This window comes from Ammospiza caudacuta, unplaced genomic scaffold (genome assembly GCF_027887145.1).
Source record: "Ammospiza caudacuta isolate bAmmCau1 unplaced genomic scaffold, bAmmCau1.pri scaffold_39, whole genome shotgun sequence".
Lineage (NCBI taxonomy): Eukaryota > Metazoa > Chordata > Aves > Passeriformes > Passerellidae > Ammospiza > Ammospiza caudacuta.
This window is the reverse complement of record NW_026683124.1, coordinates 1,352,687-1,365,231: the sequence shown is the minus strand read 5'-3', so window position 1 is coordinate 1,365,231 and position 12,545 is coordinate 1,352,687.

Genomic DNA, 12,545 nt, shown 5'->3' with positions numbered 1-12,545 from the left:
TTTCTGGGCCGGGCCCACTGTGAGGCCTCCTTATGTTTTTGGGGATTCTGGTTTGTCCTACCAGTCCGGGTCCCCATTTGTGAGCCAGTTTTGGGGTTCCTGGTCCAGCATGGGCAAGGGCCCCCAGGGCCTTTCCTTCTCTGGCGTTGCTCTGCTCGGCTGACGCTCTTTTGCTTTTCGATCAAAAAAAAAAAAAAAAAATTAAAAATGAAATAAAAAAGATTGAAAATAGTGGGCAGCAGCTCTGAAGCTCTGAAGCACTGAAAGGCCAGAAAGGACATTTCAAAATTGTTCAAATTGTTTTAAATTGTTTTAAATTCTTTAAAATTGTGTTATGCTGTTTCAGGACAAAAAGGACTCTCAGATGTCCAAAAGAAACAACTTCAGCTGATGGACTGTTCCTGATACTCAGCTGCATGGACTTGAATTCTCTTTGCATTGTATCTTGCAATTTTCTTATATTGTAGGATTGTTGTAGTGAATTATTAGTATTCTATATTTTATAGGTGAAGGAATTTCCTGTTCATTCCACATCAGCATTTTTCTTTTATTTTATACAATTTAGAAAGGTGAGATGTCGAAGACATTTCTCCACAGAAATCCTTTCTTTCAGATTTCTGCATCTTCAGGAGGCCAGAGGCCCCCGAAGAGAAGGTAAACAATTATTATCAGCTGCTGTGGAATGCAACAGGGACACCTTGATTGGCTCATTTCCTATGTTTATAATTAAGGGCCAATCACCAGTGCAAGCTAGGGGACTGAGTCCTTGAACACAACTTTGTTGTAGATTCTTTTCTATCTATTCTTAGCTAGCCTAGCTGCTCTGCAAAACCTCTCTCTATATTCTTTTTAGTATAACTATAATGTATTATATCATATATTAATAAATCAAGCCTTCTGATTCAAGAAACAAGATTCACCGTCTCTCTCTCACCAGCTGCGCCCCCTCAGGCACGGTAATAGGGGAGAATTCTTGGAATTCCTTTAATTCGCTTTATCATAGTTAAGCATAAATCACCATACCATAGTTCTTCTGTGTAAAATGTTACTCTTGTTGCAAACAAAATCTTAAAATCTCCACAAACACCACTATACAATCTGAGAATCAAATTACCACAATGCAGTGGAAGAAAATCACCACACAAAATCACTGGGAAAGGGCATATGTCTCAAAGTGCCCACATTTCTAAACACAACACAGCATATCATAATTCAGCATTTACTCACATCAGTTTTTCCTGGACACAATCAAAATAACAGCACACAGTCCAGAGATCAAGACCAAACATCTAGGCAAAGGAACTCTCTGAGCTCGTACTCTCATTTAAAATGTACCAAATTTACACAAATCACTACATATAAAATAAACACAATAAATACCATCACTGACATTCCTCCACTCGCTTCTCCGCAGGGCACTTCTCTCCCTGCCCCTAAAGCCTGCTGCAGCTGGCACCTCAGGCCTAACTCAGCTGCTTCAAACACGGGACGTACTCACCCCCACGCACTGTAGGGCACTGTAGATCTACTCTCTTTTATACAACATACACTTAGACACTTGCACGATTAGAAACACAGTGCACTGACCATACAATGAATTAACCATACAGCGACACAGTGTTTGACACACACACGCACATAGAGATTCACTCGACCCACCCCCAGGGTCGCTAGCAGCTGCTCTATCAGACAATGAACCCCCATACAGTGTCCTGACACTATACATACACACACACATAGAGATTCATTCGACCCACCCCTAGGGTCGCTAGCGGTCTGCCCTGTCAGAACAATGAACCCCCATCTCTACTCCAGCTGCTCCATCAGCTGGACCCAGACATCTCTGAGTGATTTACTCCCTAGGTCTCTTTTCCCCCAGGGGCCCCTCAGTACATACCATATCTTCCTCTGCAGCCAGCAGGTCCTTGTCTGTCCTCGCAGGAGGCAAGTTGAGACAAGCGGAGACCCACCAGGAAAAAAAATCCTAGGGCGCGCCTTGGAGGTCCATCTATCCTCCCTGCCCCCGCGGGGACAGAGAACTCCCTAGCTGGCTCGCCATAATGTTTTGCAGAGAAAAGAAGAAACATCACAACTTTGTGTAAAAGTTGTAAAGCTTGGTATGTTTCTTACAGTGCTGGACGCGTGCGGAGATTGCTCTCCTAAAAAAAGGCATGTGTACCTCTGAGAACTTCAGATTTCCTTTTATCTCCCCTTCCAAATACATATGCATACAGTTTCACAATAGGTTCATACAGATTCATTCCGTGTGACATTTATTGCCAGTTCCTCTTTATCAAAAGAATTTCTAGGTCAGGGCAGATCGACCTTGTGGCCATTTCTGGTTATTTTTCTCTGTCTCCTCACTATCTCTGTCCTGCAGTTTTTCTCTTCAGCTTTGGCCTTACAGACTTTTTACCTCTCCTAGGCACTTCGCCTAATTCAAAATGGATTTTTACTCTGTCTCATTGGGCTGGCCTCATGCTCCTGGTTTTAATCCCCTGGGCCTTCATGGGCCGATCCCTGGGGTAGGACTGCCAGTTGTTTACCCAGTCAGAGTCAGGGTAGCACCAGCTTCTAGTGTGTGATTGATTGACAGCTGGGCCAATCAGAGCTGGGTTAGCACAGCCCCTACTGTGTGATTGACAACTCTGCCAGGCCAGGGCTGGGGCAGGGCTCTGTCCCACCACAAACCAAGGCCTGACCCAGCCCTGGCCCCACACGGGCATTACAAGCATCCCAAGGTGTCTCAGGACATTGATCTCATCCAGCCTCTGACAGCGACCATGGTGGCACTACAGAACCTCATGGAACCATGGGTCAGTTGTGACAATGGAGTGTCCAATGACAGTTGGACAAAGAAACTATGGTGAGACTGTGGAATCCGGGAATCATGGAATCAAGGAGACCATTTTGCAACTCAGAGGCCCTATGGAAGCAAGGGTCAGTGATCGACCTGTGATGTTCATAGAAACAAGGAGCCCTTGTAACACAGTGGGGTGGCATGGAGCCAAGAGACTCCTGTGGCTCTGTTGGGACTCCTGAAACCAAGAAGCCATTGTGACATTTGCAAGACTTCATGGAATCGAGACCATTGTGACAATGTGGGGATCCATGAAATCAAGGGAACATGGAACAGATCTGTCTGGATTGGCCTCCTAGGGGCTATCAGGGCCCACTGAATTTGACGGTATCAAGATCCACTTCCCATCTGACTGTGAAGCACTGGGGCTCTGTACTTTTATTCCTATGGAAAAGAACTGTCTTTTTTGTCCAGGCACCCATGGCCAAAATTGGGATTCTGCGCCTAAAATTCTCTATATCCAAGGGTTACTCCCGGACAAAATCTGTCCATGCAGTCAAGTCTGGCTTGACTTGGCCTCTGGTGGCTGCCTCTCATCTGCCCCTGCACCACTGGGGCTCGCTTGTTTCCTTCCTGTGGAGACCATTGTGACACTGCGGAGCATTGTGGAACCAATGGGCCATGGTGATACTGCAGGGCCTTGTGGCACCTGTTACACTGTAGGAACTTGTGGAACCAGGGAAACATTGTGACACTGCAGGGTACCATGGATCCAAGGGGCCACTGTGAAACTGTGGGGCCTCGTGGAACCAAGGACATCTTTGTGGGTCTGTTGGGCCGCATGGTCCCAAGGGGCCAGTGTGAAGGAGCAGGGCTTTGTGGAACCAAGAGGCCATTGCTGCATTTCAGGGCCTCATGGAGCCAAAGGGCCGTTGTGATCCTGTGAGGCACCACGGATCCATGGAGACCATTGTGGCATTGCAAGGCCCCATGGAATCATGGAGACCATTGTGACAATGTGAGGCCCCACGGAACCAAAAGGCCATTGTGACCCTGCAGGGCCTCATGGAAGCAAGGGGGCCATTGTGACACTATGGGAACTTGTGGTAACAAGGGAATCATTGTTGCACTACTGGGCTCCAATGCAACCAAGGGGCCATTGGACACAGCAAGGCTTCATGGAACCAATAGGCCATTATGACACTATAGGCCTTGTGGAACCATGGAGACCATTAAGATCCTTAAGGACTTGTGTAACCAAGAGGCCATTATGACACCAGAGGGCATCATGGAAGCAAGAGAACCATTGTGACACTGCAGGGCCCTGTGGAAGCAAGAGAACATGAAATAGATGTGGCAGCCTTGGCCTCCCAGGGGTCATCTGACAGGTCTGTTTGACCTTGGAATGTGGAAGGTCACTCCCATCTGCCAGTGAAACACCGGGGTTCTGGGCTTTTCTTTTTCTGGAAAAGAACTGTCCATTTTTTCCAGGCATCCATGGCCAAAATCAGGATTCCACCTCCCAATGTTTGGCTATCCAAGGATTGCTCCCAGACGAAAGCTGCAGGACAGACAAGTCTGGCTTGTCTTTCACTCCTGAGGGGCAGCATTCACCTGGTTTCCAAACACTTGAAAGGAATCTGTGCTTTTCTTTTTGTGAAAAAAAAAAAAAAAAAAACTCTTCCCCAGGCACAAATGCTTTAAATTAGACTCCGCATCAATAATTTCAAATATCCAAGGGTTGCTGCAAGCAAACCTGCCAAGACAGGAAGGTCAGGCTTGCCTTGGCCTCTGGTGGCTGCCATTCATCAGCTCCTGAAACATGGAGGTTTCCTCCGTGGTTTCCTTCCTATGGAGACCAATGTGACTTTTGGGAGCCTTGTGAAATGAAGGGGCCATTGTGGCACCACAGAGCACTACGGATACAAGGGACCAATGTGACACTGTGGAGCCTCATGGAACCAAGGACATCATTGTGGCTCTGCTGGGCTGCATGGTCACAAGGAGCCAGTGCAAACAAGCAGTACGGTAGTTAGGCCAGCTGTAACTCAGAGTCAGCCAGATTTTACCCCAAAAGAACTGGGCATGAGTTTCAAGCCCTAGGAATCATTTGTTTAACTTAAGGTGAGCTTGAGAGTTCCCGCATAAGCCTTTAGTGTTGTTATGCTAAGTTGTCCAAATTCTATTCCCCTATTGGTTACTTGTTTCCCTTATAGAGTTATTGTTCTGGAGTGTTCTACCTCCAAGCGTACATGTTTTTGCTTCCTCTTAGTCTTGGATCTTTGGATCCTGCCCCTCATACTGTTCTCAAGTTCTCTGTTTTTATTGTTTATCACCCTGTTTTTAAAGTTCCTTTTAAACAACTCCATTGATCCTGCTCCTTTTCATTTTTGCCACCCTTGCCCTGAAGTCAGGAGAACCAGAGAGATTTGTTGCAGCCACCTTCATTGTGACAATTGGCATCCAAACAGGGACCATGACATTCAGGGCTCCCTGTGTCAGTCATGTCAGCTGGGGTTAGCTGATGGATAGGCCAGTGCTTCCCGGGATTTTGGATTGTGCCGGGCCTGGCGGATTCATCGTTTCTTCAAGGGACCTTGGCCAGGATCAGCAGGGACAATGATGGTTTCACCTGCATAGGATTGCAGGTGGGTTTGGGGAAATGCAAGACATTTATTGCCCATTTTGCCACTTTGTTTTTACAAGATGCACCCACATCCCATTATTGATTTGGGGTGTTCTGGTGGCTCTTCCCCATAAGGGAAAGAAAAGGAAAAATGGGAAGCCAGATGTCCAAAGTAGAAAGGAGCATATATGGATCCTTTCATTCTCACTGATCATGACATCATATTTTCAAAGAATGAATTAAAATCAATCATGAGGTGGATGTTTAAAAGTTTTCCGGAGGCCACTGCTGACGAAATCCATACCACTGAATTTTGGGACTCAGTGGGACTTAAACTGTACAATCTTTCAATCAAGAAGGACCCCATTGCACCCCGCATGCTCCCCATTTTCCACACCAAATTTGAGCCCCTTCACCAGCAAGAAACATGTTGAAAGCTCAATCCATTGGTCACTCCTAAAGTGGGACCTCCCCTCAAACCGGCCCTTCTCAGACCTTTTATGATGGTCCAAGATGGCAATGGCCACGCAGTCTTGGAGCATCATGCCCTGGAGTGTCAAGATGGAAGGAGCCTGAATGTGACTTGGGAGCCCGACCATTCTCCCTCCATCTTGGCTCCTCCACTTCCGGCTACCACAACCTTCTCTTCCGCCCGGAACAAATCTCCAGACTCCACCCCCACAACTGCGGGTCATTCCCCCACTGTCAATCATTCCATCTTCACCCTGGGACATGCCTCCAGAACTCCACCCCAGAAGTCCACCATCCTAAATCAAGGCCTGGAATACCTGACAAAATGGCAGTGCCCCTTGCCTCACCATCCAGCAACAATATAACCCCATGGTCAAAGATACTAAGCCCAACTGTCACACGATTTCTAATCCAAAAGTTTCTGCTCCAAGTTATTCTTCCTCTCCAGAAGACAGTTTGGATTCCCCAGAGCCACCTTTCCCCTCAACCCCAGAAGACCCCTAGGAAAGAATCCAGCAAGAAGCAGTTAAGGAAGGAGACTGGCCAATAATCTCAAAACTCCCTTTGCCCCCATATGTTATGAAAGAAGGGGGTAGAATCCCAGGTATCAGCCATTGATTTACGGGGAAATCAAGGATCTGTGCAGGGCAGCTAAAAACCATAGGAAGGACTTATCTTGTTTTAATGACTTAATGAGGGCCATGTTTACAGCATGTCTTAAACCCCTATGATTTAAAATATATTATGACCATGTTGTTGTCGCCTACAGAATACACCCTGTGGGAAGGGGGATGGAAGTGTCTACTAAATCAATTAATAGCAGACTATGCTAATAATGAGGCAAGGGCAGAATTGACAATCAACCATCTAGCTGGAAAAGGACAACACAGGCTACCAGATGATCAAGCAGCAGGTATCCTCAGAGAACTATTGGATGATATGAAAGAGATGGTTTTGCAAGCTTTAATCCAGATATCGGATGGTAGCACCCCCAATTTGGACTACCTTGGGTGGCTGCAGCTAAAGCTTTAGGACAATCAGACCATCTTGGGTGCCTGTTAAGTAAGCAAACCAATGCTACCTTCCTCACATTAAGTGGCCTGCTCTCGGACATAGAGACCATCAGACATGCTATCTCGCAGAACAGTGATAGAGTTTTTACTCTGCGCACATGGGCATGGCTGTGTAGACTCCGAGAGCTGTGTTGTAAGAAACTTTCCAGCCAAAGCAAGTCAATCCACAAGAGCATTAAGGTACTGAATGAAGAGTTCAAGAAGCTTCAAGTGGAAAAGAAAGACTGGGTCAATGAACTCTTCCAATCCAAGGGACTAAAGGATTGGATGATGTCTATGTAAAACAGGACATTTATTTTCTTAGCTGTTGTTGTATTGTTAATTGTCTCATGTTTGTTTGGATGCTTTCAGAAAGCCTTATAAAATTCTTTCACTTCCATCTTGGTTGTAAAACAGAAAGAGGGAAGATACCCAATACAGGCTCCTCATGGACTCCTTGGACGAGAGAACTGGAGGTCAGGATGGCACAAAAACCTCTCAGAGACTCAGTTTGGGAAGGAAACACATTAACATACCTAAAAGTATTCCTAAATCCATAAAGTACATTAAAAATCTTGAGTATCTAAAGCCATTAATGAGCCCCACTGAGTGTCAGTACAAAGCTCTCCAGGCACTCATTAAAGCAGATAACTGGGGCCATGACTGCAAAACCTCTCACACAGTGTGTATCAAAAGGGAAACACCAAGAACCTTAAAATAACTGAAGTACCCTGTATTATTAATGAGCCCCACTGAGTGTTGTTACTGACAAAGCCTCTCCAGGGATTCATTACAGCAGATAATTGGAGGCCATGATTGCACAAAGCTCTCAGAGACTCCAAGGCAAAAGCCAAACCCAAAGTTCTTTGAAAAACCTGCAGTCCCTTCAGGGAGCATTCAGGAGCCCCCAGGGTCATTCCTGAGCAAGGCTCCCCAGGGACTCCTTCCAGCAGATCCTTGAGGCCACTGGGATTTGGGCTAGGGGAGCCTGCTGAGGGCAGAACAAGGGGCTGACAGTGCCCAGCCTGGCTGGGGCTGTGCCAGGAGGCCCCAGTGCCTCAGGAAAAGGTGTCTCCTCACAGCCCTTGGTGGCACAGACCCTGTTGCTGTTCCCCAGGGCACCAAGACATGGCTTGTCTTTGTCCCCCCCTGCCATCACTGCCTGCAGTTCTCTGCCCTGCTTAGGGACACTTTCTCATTTGTGTTACTCAGTGGGACCCATTAAAAGTCCAAGAAACTTTGGAGTTGGATTCTGACTTGGAGTTCTTGAGAGGTTTCTTCAGCTCCCTCTCAGGGACAGATGTTCAGGCCTGAGCACAAAGCCCCAGAGGCTCATTAACGTTCTTGTGCTGTGTCTGTGCTGCTGAGCTGGGCTGGGCTCCTGGCACAGAGGCAGCTCCTGGTAACCAAGAAGAGCTTCAAAAGCACATTTCTCTTGATAAGCAACTCTCCTGCCAGCCCAGCAGGGCTGGGGCACTGCCTGCAGCCACTCCGGGCACAGTACAGAGGCACAGAGAGCTTCAATCAGTCAGGGCTGGGAAAGAGCTGAGAAGTGCCTGGGGCAGAATCACTGCCAGCCCTTGGCACAGGAACCTCTGGCTGCAGGACAATGCAGATGCAGCTCCTGGAATGATATCCTAAAGCTGGAACATCCCAATGCCTACAGACTCTGTGAGTACATTCTCTGATTGTCTCTTGTCCAGAGCAGCCAGGGGTGCCCAGGGCTGTCCTGCAGAGCAGGGTCCTGCAGCCCAGGGTGCTGTGCTGGGGCAGGGACTCTGCTGCCTGCCAGGGACAGCTCTCAGCCAGCCCTGGCAGCTGCTCCCAGCACTGGGGAACAAGGTCTGGGTGGGAGGAGACAGCTGGTCAGGCTTGGAAGTGTTCTCCTTGTGTGGGGAGGATGCCGCATTGTTCAGGACTGCTCCCAGCATGGCATTTAACTGAATGACATTTCCAAGTAGATTATACAGGGAGCAGAGCAAGGCAGGGGTTGCATAAAGGGGAAAACCTGCTTTTTGAATCTACTGCTCTGGGTTGCCTGGGTGGGAAACTGCCCACAGATATTCATATCACTGTTAAGGCTGAGAAAAATAAACAAAAAAATTCTCTTAGATGTGAATGAACTGGGCTGTTACAGAGATCAGCTGAGGCCCCCTCACAGGCAGCATCAGTGTTCCTTTTCCAGTATCCTCAGGGTTGATATTATGTTGCCATCAGAGCCTGCAGAGCCAGAGCTGCCCCTGGGCAGTGCCTGAGCTGGGAGGCTCTGCAGGGCAGAGCTGAGCCCCCAGGGCTGGGCTGGGCTCTGGCAGCACTGGCAGGTCCCAGCCCTGGGCACAGGGAGCAGCTGCTGGCAGGGACAGCTCCAGGCAGCAGCGCCCTGGGCAGGCAGTGGGGGGCAAGTGCCCCCAGGCTGTGCTGGGATATTTGAAATTCTCCGCAAACATAACTTTTGCGTTATTACTTTTTACAGAATCCCATTTGCTGAGGCACAGCAAATGTCCAACAGCAGCTCCATCAGGCACTTCCTCCTGCTGGCATTGGCAGACACACGGCAGCTGCAGCTCCTGCACTTCTGCCTCTTGCTGGGCATCTCCCTGGCTGCCCTCCTGGCCAACAGCCTCATCATCAGTGCCGTAGCCTGCGGCCACCACCTGCACACGCCCATGTTCTTCTTCCTGCTCAACCTGGCCCTCTCTGACATGGGATCCATCTGCACATCTGTCCCCAAAGCCATGCACAATTCCCTCTGGGACACCAGGAACATCTCCTACACTGGATGTGCTGCACAGGTCTTTTTCTTTGTGTTCTTCATCTCAGCAGAGCATTTCCTCCTGACCATCTTGTGCTACGACCGCTACGTGTCCATCTGCAAACCCCTGCACTACGGGACCCTCCTGGCTAGCAGCAGCTGCCTGGGCCAGTGGCTTTCTCTATTCGCTGCTGCACACAGCCAATACATTTTCCCTGCCCCTGTGCCATGGCAATGCCCTGGGCCAGTTCTTCTGTGAAATCCCGCATATCCTCAAGCTCTCCTGCTCCAAATCCTACCTCAGGGAATTTGGGCTCATTGTGTTTTCCATTTCTTTACTATTTGGTTGTTTTGTGTTCATTATTTTCTCCTATGTGCAGATCTTCAGGGCCATGCTGAGCATCCCCTCTGAGCAGGGACGGCACAAAGCCTTTTCCACCTGCCTCCCTCACCTGGTTGTGGTCTCCCTGTTTCTTAGCACTGGGTTTTCTGCTGTGAGAAGACTGCTGACTGGATGGTTTTGGAAATATTAAAGTGCTGGCCTATTTCTGCCAATCATTTCTAATGAAAGTAATTTTTGATACTTTTTGTTCATTTGGTTGTGGGTTTTTTCTTTTATTAACTTTTTTATTCTTGTCCACAAAGAAAGGTCACTTTTTATGCCATTTCTCATTTTGTTTCTCTCTACCATCCCTATGGTCACAGACTGTGTCAATGAGGGGCTATGCCCTTGCTACCTCTAAACGCACTAAAGGATGTCCCAGCCAAGTTTTCTGCAGAGGTGCCCTTTTGTTGCCTTCTCTGGAGATGCAGCAGCAATATCTGTGTGCAGAGATGGGGCAGATCAGTGCTGGCCCAGCAGCTGTGCCCAGCAGCAGCAGCAGCTCTTGGTATTGCCAGTGCTGCTGCCCTGGCCCTGCCCCGCTGCCCTGGTGGCCCTGGTGTTGCTGCAGGGCCTGAGTGTTCTCGGGGCTGGGCACAGCCCTGGGGGTGGCAGTGCCGGGGCTGCAGCAGGGACAGGCCATGGGCACTGCTGGGGCAGCGCTGATGCCTCAGGCCAGGGCCTGGGGGCTCCAGGCTCCTTGCCCAGGCTCTCTCAAGAACACACCCAGGCCAATGCTCAGCACAGAAAACCCCCGTGAGCAGCCCCAGGCTGGCTGTGGGCAGGCTGGGGGCAAACAGCATGGCTGGGGCTCTGCAAGGGCCCTGGGGCAGACGGGAAGGAGCAGCAGAGCAGGGGCTGATCCATCCCCAGTGCGCTGCACAGCCCAGGACAGCGTCCCAGAGCGTCCTCATGGAGCTGCCAACAACATCCCCCCTCTGCAGCCCTGGCCTCTCCCCCAGCTCACACAGGTGCCCCATCCTTGCAGGCACAGACACGGCAGCACTGGCTCAGCAGCCCCTGTTTGCATTGCACACAGCAGGGGGAGGACCCCCATGCTGTTGATGTGGGGACATGAAACTGAGGGAGCACAAATCAGTCCCTGGGGCCAGCAAGGGCTGGGGGACTCCAGGGAAACCACTCAGCTTTGTCCTGGCCTCTGCAGTCAGCCAGAAAGTTTGTTCCCATCAGCTGGGAGTTTCCTGTCCCACTGCAGACGCTGTTGCTCAGAGCCAGGGCTGCCTGGCAGCCACCCCCAAACTGCCCTGAGCATTTCCCTTACTTCACCTTTGCTTTCTGTACTCTTTGATTGTACAAATTTGTTCCTCTTGCCCATCCCTGTCCCCTCCCCTGCAAACAGCCAATCCCTGTTTGCCCTTTCCTCTCTGGCCCCACTCCCCATTGCAGTTCCTGACTTGGCACCATGGGAACGTCCCTTGGGCAGCAGGATCATCCTACAAGTGCTGCAGGAATTGTCTGCAGGCTCCTGCAGTGCCTGGTGCTGCTCCCTTGCCAGAGACACCCCAAGCCAGGGGGACACATCTGGGCTGCTGTGTCTGGCTCTGGGGCTCCCTGTTCTGGGCACTGAGGAGGAGCTGCAGAGGCTCTGCAGGACTGACAAGATGGGCTTTGGGGCTGGCAGGAGAAGCTGAGGGACCTGGGCTGCTGGAGCTTCTGCAGAGGAGGCCCAGGGCTCCTCCTGCAACTGCTCCAAGGGTGGTTTCAGAGAATCCCAGAGTCAGCAAGGTGGGAAAAGACCTTGGAGGTCATCGAGTCCCACCTGTGCCTTGACACTGCCTTGTCTCCCCTGAGCCTTCTCTTCTCCAGGATAAACAACCCCAGTTCCCTAAGCCACTCCTCAAAGCTCTTGTGTTCCAGACCCCTCCACAACCTTGTTGCCCTTCTCTGGACACGCTCCAGCCCCTCCATGTTCTTCCTAAATTGGGGGGCCACAACTGGACACAGCACTCAAGGTGCTGCTCAAGCAGTGCTGAGCACAGGGGAAGAATCCCTGCCCTGCTGCTGCTGGCCAAACTATTCCTGATGCAGGCCAGGAGCCATTGGCATTCTTGCCCACCTGGGCACTCTGCTGGCTCATGTCCAGCCTGCTGCCCCTGAGTCCCTGCAGGTCCCTTTCTGCCTGGCTGCTCTCCAGCCACTCTGTCCCCAGCCTGTAGTGCTGCAGGTGTTGTTGTGGCCAAAGTGCAGGACCCAGCACTTGGTCTTGTTAAACCACACCTTGTTGGATCACACATTCTTGTTAAACCACACCTGGATCCAGCCTGTCCAGGGCCCTGTGCAGAGCCCTCCTACCTCCATCCTCCATCAGATCCAAACTCACACCCAGTTTGGTGTCATCTGCAGATTTCCTGATGTTGGACACAATCCCCTCATCCAGACCATTCCATGCAGACACTGGAATCCACGCTGGCTGGCTCTAACCCCTCGGCCATCCTGTGGGT